Source organism: Dendrobates tinctorius, unplaced genomic scaffold, assembly GCF_039654945.1.
Source record: "Dendrobates tinctorius isolate UK_male_01 unplaced genomic scaffold, ASM3965494v1 ptg000092l, whole genome shotgun sequence".
NCBI lineage: Eukaryota > Metazoa > Chordata > Amphibia > Anura > Dendrobatidae > Dendrobates > Dendrobates tinctorius.
Window position 1 is genome coordinate 8,878,648 of NW_027361760.1, and position 15,735 is coordinate 8,894,382.

The following is a 15,735-nucleotide window of genomic DNA, read 5'->3' on the forward strand; positions in this document are numbered from 1 at the left end:
TCATGTTAGTGGTAAAATTTCATTCAAATAACTTGCGTTTATTTGTGGAAAAAAAATGGAAATTTGGCAAATTTTCCAACTTTGAATTTTTATGCCCTTAAATCACAGAGATACGGCACACAAAAAACTTGATATCTAACATTTCCCACATGTTTACTTTACATCAGCACAATTTTGGAACCAAAATTTTTTTTTGTTAGAAAGTTATAAGGGTTAAAAGTTGACCAGCGATTTCTCATTTTTACAACACCATTTTATTTTTAGGACCACATCACATTTGAAGCCACTTTGACGGGTCTATATGATAGAAAATACCCAAAAGTGATACCATTCTAAAAACTGCACCCCTTTAAGGTGCTCAAAACCACATTCAAGAAGTTTATTAACCCTTTAGGTGCATCACAGGAATTTTTTTGAATATTTAAAAAAAAAAAAATGAACATCTAACTTTTTTTCACAAAAAAAATACTTCAGGTTCAATTTTTTTTATTTTACCAAGGGTAACAGGAGAAATTGGACTGCAAAAGTTATTGTGCAATTTGTCCTGAGTACACTGATACCTGATTTGTGGGGGGGAACGACTGTTTCGGCGCATGGCAGAGCTCAGAATGGAAGGAGCGCCGTTTGACTTTTTCACTGCAAAATTGGCTGGAATTCAGATCGGACGCCATGTCACGTTTGGAGAGTCCCTGATGTACCTAAACAGTGGAAACCCCCTACAAGTGACCCCATTTTGGAAACTAGACCCCCCAAGGAACTTATCTAGATATGTGGTGAGAACTTTGAACCCACAAGGGCTTTACAGAAGTTGATAACGTACAGCGGTACGATTAAAAAATCATATTTTTTTTCCACAAAAATGATCTTTTCACCCCAATTTTTATTTTCCCAAGGGTAACGGGACCCTAAAAGTTATTGTGCAATTTGTCCTGAGTACGCTGATACCCCACATGTGGGGGTAAACCACTATTTGGGCGTATGGCAGAGCTCGGAAGGCAAGTAGCGCCATTTGACGTTTTTGGCTGGAATTGAGATCAGCCACCATGTCGCGATTGGAAAACCCCTGATGTACCTAAACAATGGAAACCTCCCACAAATGACACCATTTTGTAAACTAGACCCCCCCAAGGAACTTATCTAGATGTGTGGTGAGCACTTTGAACCCCCCAGTGCTTCACAGAAGTTTATAACGCCCGGGCATGAAAATAAAAAAATCGTATTTTTTCCACAAACATGATCAATTAGTCACCAATTTTTTTATTTTCCCAAGGGGAACAGGAGAAATTGAACCCCAAAAGTTGTTGTCCAATTTGTCATGAGTACGCTGACACCCCATATGTGGGAGAAAACTACTGTATGGACACACGTCGGGGCTCGGAAGGGAAGCAGTGACGTTTTAGAATGCAGACTTTGATGGAATGGTCTGCGGTTGTCATGTGCGTTTGGAGAGCCCCTGATGTACCTAAACTATTGAAACTCCCAACAAGTGACCCCATTTTGGACACTAGACCCCCCACGGAACTTATCTAGATGTGTGGTGAGCACTTTGATCCCCCAAGTGCTTCACAGAAGTTTATAACGCTCGGACGTGAAAATAAAAAAATCATTTTTTTCCACAAAAATGATATTTTTGCCCCCAATTTTTTATTTTCCTAAGGGTAACAGGAGAAATTGGACCCCAAAAATTGTTTTGCAATTTGTCCTGAGTAGGCTGATACCCTACATGTGGGGGTAAAACACTGTTTGGGCGCATGGCAGAGCTTGGAAGGGAAGGAGCACCATTTGAGTTTTTCAACTCAGAATTGGCTGGAATTGAGATCAGACGCAATGTTGCATTTGGAGAGCCCCTGATGTGCCCAAACAGTGGAAACCCCCAATTCTAACTCCAACCCGAACAGCCCTAACCCTAGCCCTAACCCTAATGGAAAAATGGAAATAAATACATTTTTTTTAATTTTATTATTTTTCCCTAACTAAGGGGGTGATGACGGGGGGTTTGATTTACTATTTATGGCGGTTTTTATATTTGGCAGCTGTCGCACGCTAAAAGACGCTTTTTATTGTAAAAATAGTTTTTGCATCACCACATATTGAGAGCTATAATTTTTCCGTATTGTGACCCACCGAGTCATGTGAGGTCTTCTTTTTTGCGGGACGAGTTGACGTTTTTATTGGTACCATTTTCGGGCACGTGACATTTTTTGATCGCTTTTTATTCCGATTTTTGGGACGCAGAATGAACAACAACCAGCGTTTCATGAATTTCTTTTGGGGGAGTGCGTTTACACCGTTCCGCGTGCGGTAAAATTGATAAAGCAGTTTTATTCTTCGGGTCAGTATGGTTACAGCGATACCTCATTTAGGTCATTTTTTTTATGTTTTGTCGGTTTTATGCAATGAAAACGATTTTATATAAAAAATAATTATTTTTGCATCGCTTTATTCTGTGAGCTATAACTTTTTTATTTTTTCGCTGATGATGCTGTGTGGCGGCTCGTTTTTTGCGGGACAAGATGATGTTTTCAGCGGTACCATGGATATTTATATGCGTCTTTTTGATCGCGCGTTATTACACTTTTTGTTCGGCGGTATGATAATAAATTATTTTTTGCTTCGTTTTTTATTTTTATTTTTTAAGGGGTTCGCTAAAGGGGTTAACTAATGGGACAGTTTTATAGGGCGGGTCGTTACGGACGCGGCGATACCTAATGTGTACTTTTATTGTTTGTTTTTTTTTTATTTCCAAAAAATGGATTTATTTGGGGGAATAATTTTTTTTTTTTTCTAATTTATTTGGCGATGATTTTTTTAAAAATTATTTTAACACTTTTTTTTTTTAACTTTATTACATAGTCCCAGGTGGGACATCACTGTCCTGTGACAGATCGCTGATCTGTCACATCACAGATCACTGTGACAGATCAGCGATCTGTCACAGGCAGTGCCGAAGGCTTCCTCATGCCTGCGCTTTGCAGGCACTGAGGAAGCCAGCTTCCTGCAGGCCCCCGAAGGCCCCCGTCGCCATCTTGGATTCGGGGGCCTGCAGGAAAGGAGCCCCCCGCAGTAGCGCTGCACATTGCGCTGCCGTGGGGGGCTCAGGGAAGTACGGAGGGAGCCCCCTCCCTGCCAATGACTTCCCTTTAACCCCCGGTACACCGCGATCGTGTTTGATCGCGGTGTGCAAGGGGTTAACGTGTCGGGGGCGGTCCGTGACCGCCCCTGACACATTGTGCCTGGTGTCAGCTGTGATAATCAGCTGACACCCGGCCGCGATCAGCGGCGCTCACCACGTGGGCACCGCTGATCGCGGTAGACGTACTATCCCGTCCATGGGCATAGGGGCCCGGGTCCCATGGACGGGATAGTACGTCTGATGTCAGAAAGGGGTTAAAGGTTCATAAATATTGTGCAGATGGGTGGTCTAAAGAACATAATTTTGGCTTCCATTTAGTAATTGAGATCTTGGGTTTAGACTTACATCTGTGATTCCAAACAGAGACCAAATGATTTTACCTGTTTATTATCTTTTCTTACACGTGTTTAAAACTATTATATATTTGTATAGTGCATTTTGGCTCTAATATTGTGATTTAACCCTCTCACTACCTTGGGATGTTCCATTTTTGCGGTTTCATTTTTTTCTCCCCTTCTTCCCAGAGTCATAACTTTTCAACGATACCATTGATTTTACCATATCGTGTACTGGAAGACGGGGAAAAATTGTCATGATCTGAATTTGATCTGACAGTTTTAAATTGCACAGGGTGAACTTTTTTTTACTTTGGCAAGTGCCAAGTGACTTGACTGTCCCCGGTGGTGGTTAGTGGTATTGCACGTTAGGTTTAATGTGCACGTAATTATGAATCAGGTGTGGGGCTCTATAAGTGAGTCTCAGGGTGTGCAATCACTGCTGGTGATATTGATTGATTCATTCTGAGTTTGTGAAGCCTGGGTGAACATGGAGCTGAAGAGGAGTCCTGCGCAGTCAGCCAGAGGAGACGAGTGGCAGCTAATGGTGTCTGCAGGAATTGCTGGCATGGCGTGGAGGAGTCGCAGTTTATGGTGTCGGCGGGAAGTGCGTGCATGGCTTTGTGGAGTGGCGACTATGGAGAGAGTTGCACTCGGCATGCTCGACTTGGTGGCCGAGAGCTGGACTCAAGCATGCTTAGAATTTTGGCAGAGGCTGACTCATCCTTGGGACTCTGTTATTGGACTGCTGCAACTGGAGATGGACTCTGCTCCAAAGCTGCACTATGGTGTAGGATCCAGGATGGTGATGATCCGGGTGGAGGAGAAGACGCACACAGGTGGTGGGGCTCTGTTGCAGGAGCATAAGCACAGAGCCTGAAGCTAAGTGGTGTTTCCCCTGTATTGTCTTCTTTCCTCATGTGTGCAGTGGTGGGATTAGTCTCCGCACCGACCGATTCCCTGGTGAGGGTTTGGGGTCGGGGCGAGCAAGGGTTTGGGGTTCGCGTGCGGCGACAGGTGTGGAGCCTGTGTGGGGAGCGTAGGGAGTGTAGGGACACTGGCTCAGGGGAGCTTAGGAGGTCTCTATGTCCCCATTCCCTATCGCAGGGCCCACCATTGTTAATGTTATCCAGGTTCCCCCTTATTATTTAAATTCGCCGTACTGGAGGCGGGGTTTCCAGAATTTATATTAACGTGTAATACCTAAATTCGCCACTGGAGGCGCTGTATCCAGGGTCACGTGTGTTATGGGTCCGCCTTGCGGTATCATCTGCGTCCAGACACACGTGACCATGATAAAAATATTCTAGGTGCGATGAAATTCCACAATTTTTTTTTTTTTTCCTCTTTTTACCATGTTCACTAAATGCTAAAACTGACCTGCCATTATGGTTCTCCAGGTCATTATTAGTTCATAGATACCAAGCATTTTCTTTTTACTTAAGTGGTAAAATAAAAATCCTAAATTTGTTAAAAAAAACTCAATTTTTCATGATTTGGGGCTGGGATATTTTTTTTTTTTCGTGCCAATCTAATGTTTTTGTTTATACTATTTGGGGGTAGATAAGATGTTTTGATCGCCTGTTATTGCATTTTATTGCAATGTTACGGCCACCAAAAAAAAAAGTTCTGTCATTTTTGACTCTTTTCTCGTTAGGCCATTTTATCGATTGGATTAATTTTTATATTTTCATAGATCAGGCATTAATGAACCCAGCAATGCCAAATATGTATATTTTTAACAATTTTATTTTGATTGAGGCAAAAGGGGGGTGATTTGAAATTCTATATTTTTTTCATATTTTTAAAAACATCTGATTGCTTATGCTACACATAGCACGGCTTAAGGGCTCATAGCAGATCGGCAATGACAACCACAGGGGTGTACTGAAGACCCTGGGTTGTCATACCAACCTATTGCAGTCCCGCGATCATGTGACTGGGACACTTATGGGTGGAGCTAGTGTCAGTGATTGACAGCGGCATTTAATGTTAACTGCTGCGGGTGGATCGCGATTCCACCTGCAGCTGGTAGGGGCATATGAGAGCTGATCAGATCGGCTGTCATGTGCCTGAAAATATGACTCAGTGCCAGAGCCTGCATCAAAGAGAAGGAGGCGACCTTTGCTGTACCTTTTAGGTCATAAAGGGGTTACAGAGAACCTGGAAAATGGACAGTGTTTGTCTTTAGTTTATTCTCGCTGCAGAGAGAATAGGCGTGGCTCATGATAATATACAGCACACCCCAGTATTAACAGAATGATGGTGACAGCAAGAAAATGATTTCCCATTTAATTTCTGATCTGATTGCACTTCAGAGGAGAGTGAAATGGGGTCTCCGATTCCCCCCCCCCACCCCTGTACATCCAGTGTCCCTGGATCGTCCTGCATCCCCCCTGAGGTCCCACAGCCAACGGCGTCTTACGGGAAGAAAATGACGGGCGTATGCGCAGTGCGCCCACCGAGATCTGCTGGCTGGCACCCGGCAACAATAAGACATTTTTCCTATTGGTTCATTGTGATCACTGTCATAGACCATATCACAGTGATCAAAATAAAAAAAAAATAGTAAATCAAACCCCAATTTATCACCCCATTAGTTAGGTAAAAATAATAAAATATAAAAATGTATATTTCCATTTTTCCATTAGGGTTGGGATTACAGTTAGAGTAGGGATTACAGTTAGGGTTGGGATTACTGTTAAGGGTGTGTTTGGGTTAGGGTTGTGGTTAATATTAGGGGTGTGGTAAGGCTTGGGTATATGGTTGTGGTACGGATTAGGGATGTGGTTAGGGTTGTGGTTTAGAGGTGTGGTTAAGGTTGTAGTTAGGGGCGTTTTGGGGTTGTGGTTTAGAGGTGTGTTGGGGTTGTGGCTAGGGTTAGGGATGTGTTGGAGTTGTGGTTAGGGTTGGATTTAGAATTGGGGGGGTTTCCACTGTTTAGGTACATCAGGGGGTCTCCAAACGTGGCCTGGCGCCGCCATTTTGCTTCGAAAAGTCAAACGGTGCTCCCTCCCTTCTGAGCCCTGCCATGCGCCCAAACAGTGGCTTTCCCTCACATACGGGGTATTGTCGTACTCAGGAGAAATTGCACAACAAATTTTTTGGTCCATTTTCTCTTTATACCCTTGTGAAAATAAAAAAAATTGGTTCCAAAGTAAATTTTTTGTGAAAAAAGTAAAATGTTCATTTTTTTCCTTTCACATTGCTTTAGTTCTCGTGAAGCACCTGAAGGGGTTAATAAACTTCTTGAATATGGATTTACGCACCTTGAGGGGTGCAGTTTTTAGAATGGTGTCACTTTTGGGTGTTTTCTGTTATATTTCCCCCCCCCCCCCAAACTCCACGTGTGATGTGGTCCCAAAATAATGGTTTTGTAAATGTTGTTGGAAAAATGAGAAATTGCTGGTCAACTTTTAACCCTAACAAAAAAATATTGTTTCCAAAAATTGTGCTGATGTAAAGCTGAAATGTGGGAAATGTTATTTATTAACTATTTTGTGTGACATCACTCTCTCTAATTTAAGGGTACAAAAATTAAGTTTGAAAATTGCTAAATTTTCAAAACTTTTGCCAAATTTCCATTTTTTCATAAATAAACGGCAAGTTATATCGAAGAAATGTTACCACTAACATGAAGTACAATATGTCACGAAAAAACAGTTTCAGAGTCAGTGAGATATGTTGGAGTTCCAGAGCTATAACTTCATAAAGTGACAATGGTCAATATTGTAAACATTGGCCTGGTCATTACTGTATATACTCGTATATAAGTTTTTTTATGCTGAAATGCCCCCCCTCGGCTTATGCACGAGTCAGTTGTCCCAGAAAGCCAGTGGGGGAGGGGGAATGGTGGAGCAGTGGGTCACAGGCAGAAGTCGGCGGCTGTGGCTACAGCCTGTGCCACTTCTGAAGAGAAATGAATGTTCACTTCTCTTATAGCTTCTCTTTCTGGGCTCCCTCTGGTGGTTACTGGAGGTAGTGAAGCTGATCTGATTGACAGAGGCTTGCCACCTGAAAATGAGGAAGATGATTGGAGATCTGGGGTTTCAGATTATGATTTAAGACAGCCGACTCCCTCTATCCCTGCTGGTGATTTTCTTCCTGTGCCTCCTGAGGTCTGATGTCTCCTGCTCTGTCCCTGCATGTTCAGCTAAGTGGTTCATTTGCTACTCTGTTTGCATTTGATCTGTTTTTTTCTTTCTCTGCTTTGTGCGGGTCAGCCAGCTCTGGCTGGGGCTGTGCTGAATCACCGCCCATATGTTACTGCTTGTGCCAGTTTGTTTTGTCCCCTGTTATATTGGTCTCTTTTTGCTTTGCTTTCAGAATATACCAGAGTGCGGATATAGTGGGGGTGAAGTCGTGTGACTTCAGTGTTTTTTGTGCATCAGACTTGTTGGACTTTTGCAGGGTTTTTTGCCTGATTGCAGTGTCTTTCCTTTCCTGTCTTGTCTAGTCAGTGTGGGCCCCATCGTTTGCTCAGTCTGTTTTTCTGCCTGCGTTTGTGTTTTCATCTTGTCTCACCGACAATATGTTTGGGGGCTATCTATTCCTTTGGGGTCTGCTCCGGGGCAGTTTAGATTTCCCCTTTCTTGCTTTAGGCTTAGTTAGCTCTCCGGCTGTGCCGAGGAGTCTAGGATCATCGTAGGTACGCTCCACGGCTACTGCTAGTTGTGTGGACAGGATCAGGGGTCTGCAATCCGCTTAGTCACCAACCTCTCTGGTTTTATGTGGCGTAGCCTGGGCCTGCTATCCTCCTCGGTGACCCATTCATAACACCCTCCCCTTTTCTCATAGCTAGAAATTTGCTAAGAAAACGCATAATTATCATATTTCGGAGAAGGTACCTTGTATAGCGACGAACAAAGTCTTATCTTATTCAGCTTGACGCTGGGGACCATTCACGTCCAAATGAGAAGTACCTGGATGCCTCGGCTGCGCAGGAATCCGTTTCTTGGATTCCGCTGGAGCCTAGGAAAACACAGGCTGAGCGGCTCTGACGAAGCACGTCCCAAATATGTAACTTTCATATTTCTGTCACTGATTGGGCCCAAGTTATGCCCTCTTTTTAATATCTCCCATACATACAAAGGAAAAGCACGTGTCTTGTTAGACAAAGGGTTGTATCCTGCTAATTACCACATTCCTTAGGGAAGTGTTGAGGGAATCACACACTATAGTATTGGATTACAGGCAAGCGAGTGGCAGAAAGCAGTAACTGCTGGCAGGGGGGGAAGGAGGGGGGTCGCTTGTCTCTGCAGCTATGAATGTAGCAGAAATTTCTGGAAAGGTGTGTAAGAAAGGAAAACCATAGCTCATTTATATTATCGTGACAATGCTCCATGCCTATGGGAGTGGAGACGCGTGCATATTCATTACCTTTATGAGCATTGCCACGTGATCGCTCAGGAGAGGAAGAGCTGATGGAAGCCGGAACGAGATGCTGCGAGGATACGCTGGAGGTTGAGTAGGATTTTTTTTTTTTTTTCTTAATAGGAAGCATGTATACAAGGATGGGAGGGGGGGAGCCACACATACTAGGACAGTGACGGGGGGGAGCCACGCATACTAGGACAGTGACGGGGGGGAGCCACGCATACTAGGACAGTGACGGGGGGGAGCCACGCATACCAGGACAGTGACGGGGGGAGCCACGCATACCAGGACAGTGACGAGGGGAGCCACGCATACCAGGACAGGATGGGGGAGCCACGCATACCAGGACAGGACGGAGGGAGCCACACATATCAGGACAGGGATGAGGGGAAAATGCATACCCAGCTTATACTCGAGTCAATAAGCTTACCCAGTTTTCCGTTGCAAAATTAGGTGCCTCGGCTTATGCTCAAGTATATACGGTAAGTACCAAATTGGCTCTGTCACTTAGGGGGTTAAAAAACACCAAAAAGGCATACTAAGGGGAGAATGAAATAACAAAAACTGTCCACTTTTGACCTGGTGCTAGGTTCTCTTTAAGCAGGGTAAAGTAACATTTTAATGAGATGCTTTTGACCATAATTAAAATAATTTGTACATATGTTAAGACTGAGACTTAAAGGGGTTGTCCACCTTTGGGGAGCTTTTTTTTCTTAAATGCATGCATTGGTTCTAAAAATAATTTTTGCATTGGGTTTCATTAATCATTTTGCACAGTTTTCCTCCTATAGCCACTTTGTTAAGGGCAGAGACAGACTGCCGTATAACTTTCCTGAGTATCGCATCGTAAACCTCGTGCTGGCTGTCTGCTTTCCTGACATGAGCTTGACAGCTGCTTAGAAAAACATTATGCTATCATGCTCCAGTCAGGAGAGTTGCCGGACCAGTCCATGCAATGCTATGCGATCCTCACAATGTGACCAACCCCATTAACCCACTGATAGTGTAACACAGCAGCTATAGAAGGCAAATGGTGAAAAATGCTTAATGAGCCCCAATGTATAAAAAATATTTAAGCATGCATTTAATGATGAAAAAAATAGTCTACAAAGGTGGACATCTTTTAACTTTTTAACAGTTTGCAAATTGTCTCTTCAGAGAGGAAGAGCACTAGAACTCTAGTGCCACCTATATTCAGTACCAATCCTCAAAGTTAATACTGACCTTTTAAAGAGTCTTGTCACATGACTTAGAACAAAAGCCGAAACCAGAATCTCAGTTTGCAGACACTCTGCACTGGCGAGGGGTCGTACCCCCAAAGCAAAGTGTGAGATCTAGTTTGGCTGTGTGAGAGGCGTCTGACCCGGTATCCAAGGGGCAACGTTTCTGCTTGCAGAGAGAGACATGTTATGCATGCAGAGATGAGGAGACTTTTAAGCTGCAATGCTCCTCTGGGAAATATGCAAATTGTCTCTTCAGAGAGGAAAAGGACTTAGAACTCTAGTGCCACCTATAGGAAGTAGCATTCCTGCAAGTCAATATCAACCCTTTTAATTGCTAATCTGAATTTGTTCATTCATTTTCAGACCCCTTTTATATGCATTTTTCAGCCTGATCCAAGTTTAATTCTTTACTCTTATAGGATTGTCTCTCCTAGTAAATAGGCTGTATATAAGATATGAGTGTGATCCGGCTAATCCCATGTTTATAAGCTCATGTATTGAGCACAGCGTCAATCATGTACTTGTTTCTTCATGTGCTTTCCTCCTTTTTTGACTGCTGGCTTTCTTAGCCTCTTTCTTTAGGCCTCCTTGAGATTGTTCATGCTTTCATCCCTCTCCATTCTTACGATCTGCGTACAACCCTTTCTTCTCTACTATTTGTAAGGGCACAGTCAGACAACCGTATAAATCAGAATGAGATCGGAACTCAATGCATGCACAGACTGGCTGGCGGCCCTCCTGGTCACAGTGTAACTGCTGCATAGAAATATATGAAGCTGTCATCCTCTGGTTGTGAGAGCTGCTGGCCAAGTCTGTGCACTGTTACGATCTTGTTTTGATTTATACAGTTGTCTGATTGCGCCATAAAACTGAGAACTGGAAGGGAAAGCAGAAAGCTGTCAAGTGCAGGGCTCTGACAGTTGTTTTTAGCTCTTTTTGCAGAACTCTTAGGCTAGTTTCACATTTGCGCCTTTTTGCGCAACGTTTTGTGCGCACTTGAAACACAAGTAAAAAACGCTTGGAAACGCATGAAAACGCAGCGATTTTTGGACGCATCGGCGTGCGCATGACGACAAAAAAGCGCAGCGTTTGTATGCGTTTTTGCATGCTTTTGCGGTTTTTAGGTGCTTGCATTCTCTAGGTGTCACATTTCACAGGAGGATAATCTTTGAAACATACTCCACCAATGGGACACCAGTGGGCGTGTGTCATGGGAATTCTTTATATAGACCCTGTTTACAGCTGAATTCTTCAGATTTTGTTGCTTTTTCCTTTGTCAATATGGATCTGCGGTGGAAGAGTTTTTGCTTCAGCTTGGATCTAGACATCGCGCTGTCTCAAGCTTTTGCATTTGCTTGCCAGCAACAAAGGGAGAGAGAGAGGCAGCGAAGACGGCAGCGGCAACGTTTGTGGATACATCCGATTATTGAAGTCCGGGAGAGCTGTGGAGCGTACCACACCCTCTACAGCGAGCTCCAAGGAAACCCGGCAAAATTTATTGACTATACCCGGATGTCCCAAGAAAGCTTCATGGATTTGCTTGCTCGTGTTCAAGGAGCCATCCGGAGACATGACACACAGCTCCGTCATGCGATTCCTCCTGAGGAACAGCTCCTGGTCACATTACGGTAGATAATATTTAGAAACCAATGCCTGCATAGTTGTTTTTGTTCTGCCATGTACTAAGCCAAAGCCTGCATAATTATTGTTCTGCCATGTAGTAACCAAAAGCCTGCAGAATTATTATGCCATGTACTAATATTTTTTCATTTCAGTGTTTTACAAAACCCTAGACATAAATATTAATTTTTGTTATTTCTCTGTTTGGCAGATTCCTGGTTACTGGAGAGACCCTATCTTCACTCCACTTCCAGTACCGGCTTGGAATTTGTCAGGAATAGTTGCGGACACCTGCCGGGCTTTGTGGGACATTCTCTGTCCAGAATTTATGCCCCTGCCAACCGCAGAAAAGTGGATTGATATTGCTGAAAAATTCTGGACAGTCTGCCATTTCCCCAGCTGTTTTGGAGCGGTTGATGGGAAACACATAAGGATAACCAAACCAGCAAGAAGTGGATCGGAGTTCTAGAACTATAAAAAGTACTTCCCCACACCAAAGGTCCGCCACAGCCATTTGTAATGGTTGAGGATGAGGCTTTTCAAATGTGCCAAAACCTGCTGAAACCCTACTCCAGCCAGGACTTGGACCACGCGAAAAAAATATTTAATTACAGACTGACCAGGGCAGAACTTTAGAGTGTGCCTTTGGGATTCTTGTATCCAGATGGCGCATTCTCGGCACATCCATTAATCTTAAACTGGAAACAGTGGATGAGGTGGTGAAAGTGTGCGTGGTTCTTCACAATTTTGTTATGGCTAAAGAGCACCCTAACTTTCAACTAGATGAACCAGCTGCCAACCCATTGCCTGATTTCACTCAGCACCCACTCAGATCATCAGTTGAAGTTGGCCAAATGCAGGACCAATTTGCAGCCTACTTTATCTCTTATGTAGGATGTGTGGAATGGCAAGATCAAATGGTGTAAAATTGTTTTCTTGTGTGTATGTAAATAAAAAAACAGTTTTGTTACCTGTACCGAGTGCACTCTGTTTTTATACACTCTAATACGATAATCACCTGCCCAGGTATCCCAGTGAATTCAGGATGCTGTGTTTTGTGCATCATGACTTTACTAGGACTCCTGACCAGGTGACTCTACATATACAAGTTGTATGACCTTTATCATCTCTCCAGTCTGTGTTCAATAATGCAGATTGCAGCGACGGTGGAGATAATACAACTAATATTTGTCACCTGTCCTGATGTTACAAATAGTGATTTTTGGGATGTACTAGCATCCTTCACTCTTAATGACACCTGACCATGTGAGTATAAATATTAGTTGTAGGATCTCCACTGTGGTTTCAGTATGCACGCAGACTGGAGAGATAACGTTTATACAGCTTCTACAATCCCCAGGCCTGGTGTCATGCTGAAGTGAGGACGCCCAAAAAAACGCATCATGACTTCAGAATGTTATCACACCTGGGCATGTGAATACACATATGAGTGAAACTCCAGCATCTTTCCAGTCTTCATACAATTGATAATGCAGACTGAAGCGATGCTTCGACAACTCATAGGTATAGTCACCTGGCCAGGTGTGATAAATAATTATGATACCAGGCCTGGGTATTGTAGATATGACGTGTATTTTCTCCATCATCTCTTCAGTTTATTCACCACAGACTGAATAGATGATGTGGTTAATTACAAGGTATATCTAGAATCCCATGGCCTTGTGTCACAAGCGCCAAAACACACCATCCTCAATTCACTCTTTATGATACCTGGCAAGGTAACAATAGATATGCCTTGCACTCAACATCATCCTCTATTCAGTCTGTGCAATATTAGCAGACTGAAGAGACTGGTGGAGATAATACAAGTCATTTATTTGTGTTTTTAACAACACATATCTCCAGGACTGGCACAAGAAACGTGTCAGTAATGGAGCTATGTGGTGGCAAAAACACAAAGTGTACTGCGCAGTGTGTGTAGGCGGTGAAAGACACAATAACCAAACAGTATTAGGGAAAACCAGAATTTTACATTTATTGTAAAAAAAAAAAAAAAAAAAAAGTTTTTACTGGGAACGACATTTGGGGGAAGATAGTAGCACGTTGGGGGTGTGGAGAGATGAGTAACAGCTTAAAGGGGAGGAAGGAGTTCCAGGGGAATGGGCGACAAAAGTAGTATGGGAAAGGAGCTCAGGGATGGAACTGGAGGCAGGGTGAGACACAGTGTGAGGAGAGGGGGAGGGACGGACAAAGTTTTTTGTTTTTTGGGTCTCCTATGTCCTGGTGTGTCCTGCCTGGACCTCCGGGAACTGTGACCGCCTTGACCTGGGTGACTGGAGCTGGGGGACCTTTGCTGTGTTTCAGCAAAAATTAAATGGGGGTCACCCCTCTGCTGCTGTTGCTGCTCGGTGCTGGCAGTGCTGGTCCAGGCAGGAGGAGCGGTGGTGGTGGTTTAAGTAGGAGGAGTTGTGGTGGGGGTGGTGCTCCAAGCAGGAGGAGTGGTGGCGTCGGTGTTGCTCCAAGCAGGCGTGGTGGAGGTCCAGGCTTGAGTGGTGGTGGCTGTGGTGGTCCAGACAGGACCAGCGCTTGCCATGGTGGTGGCGGAGTGTCCAGCAGAACTCGGCCTTTTGGTGGTGTACAGGTGTCCGGCTTGGCTTGGAATGCAGGTGGCCGTGCAGTGGTATGCAGCAGAAGTCGGTAGTGAGGTGAAGTGAGTCAGTGGTGGCACAGTTGGAAATTACACCACAGGCTGCTGCACATACTGACTCTGCTGCATAGCCTGCATGAAAGCAGTGTTGCAGGCCTGCATCACATTCAGCTGGAGATCTGGACTAAGGTGATCCGCCATGCCCTGTCCAATTTGGTGGAAAAAATGGTGTGCTGGTCTGTTGAAGTCGGCTTTCAGATGGTCAAGACGACGGCCGACAGCCTGGAAGCGGTTTTTCATGAGGGCAAATCCGCTTTCCAGTCTGTCTGACAGCGCCTTGAGGCCATTCTGAAAGACCGAGTTCAAGTGAAGGAATTCAGGCATGACATCCCTGTCCGAGGCCTTCTGCCACAGGCGGGAAGTGCCCACAAAACCTGTGGCAGAGACCTTGTGACAGGGGAACACCTGACATACCAGCTTCCTGGTCTCCAGCTGTATGTGTTGCCGACCCGCAAGCTGCTTGCAGGCTGTCGGATGGCTGAGACGGGACTGAGGTCTTTCGATGAAGGACCGCTCCAGGTACAGGTTGCAGGGTGCTGCTCCAGGTGCTGTGAAAAGAAAAACATTACTATCATGCATTTACAATAGTTAAAGCGCCAACTCCTGTGGAATAGAAAAGCACAGAGTAAAAAACAATACAATACAACAAAATACGCTCTGGTGGCAAGGACCAGTCTTAGGAACGCCAACTGTTATGAATGGATTACCGAGGAGGATAGCAGGAACAGGCTAAGCCACCAGAAGACCAGAGAGGTTGGTAACTAAGCGGATTGCAGACCCCTGATCCTATCAACACACTAGCAGTAGCCGTGGAGTGTTCCTACGATGCCCTAGATGCTTCGTCACAGCCGGAGAACTAACTAAGCCTAAAGACAGGTGAAATCTAAACTGCCCCGGAGCAGATCCCCAAAGGAATAGACAGCCCCGAAACATATATTGTCGGTGAGATAAGATGAGATACAAGCACAAGCAGAAAACGGACTGAGCAAACGGTGGGGCCCAAGCTATCTAGACAGGACAGAAAGGATATTGTCTGCAATCACGTACAAAACCCTAAAAAAGTCCAACACTTCTGATATACAAAAACCTGAGGTCACACGACCTCACCCCCGCTAGATCAGTATTTTGGTATAAACTGGAAGCAAAGCAAAAAGACACTAACATAACAGGGGACTGAACATGCTGTGACATATGAAGCAGGGCCCATCGCTGCCCCCAGCAGGGAGCACGCTGAACCCTAGCAACAGAGCAGAAAGCAAAAAAAGACCCAACCAGATTAGATGCAAAGGATTAGCAAAAGAATCACTTAACTGAACATGCAGCTCAGGCAGGGAACAAATGAACTCCAAATGCACAAGGAGGAAAAATCACCAGCAACCT

At 44.3% G+C, this 15,735-nt stretch overlaps 1 protein-coding gene across 3 annotated transcripts in view; it reads left to right on the plus strand.

The window, feature by feature from the left end:
- Positions 1-15,735, plus strand: part of LOC141098475 (death-associated protein kinase 3-like) — a 143,409-nt gene that overhangs the window by 90,580 nt on the left and 37,094 nt on the right. The gene's annotated exons all lie outside the window — the stretch shown is intronic.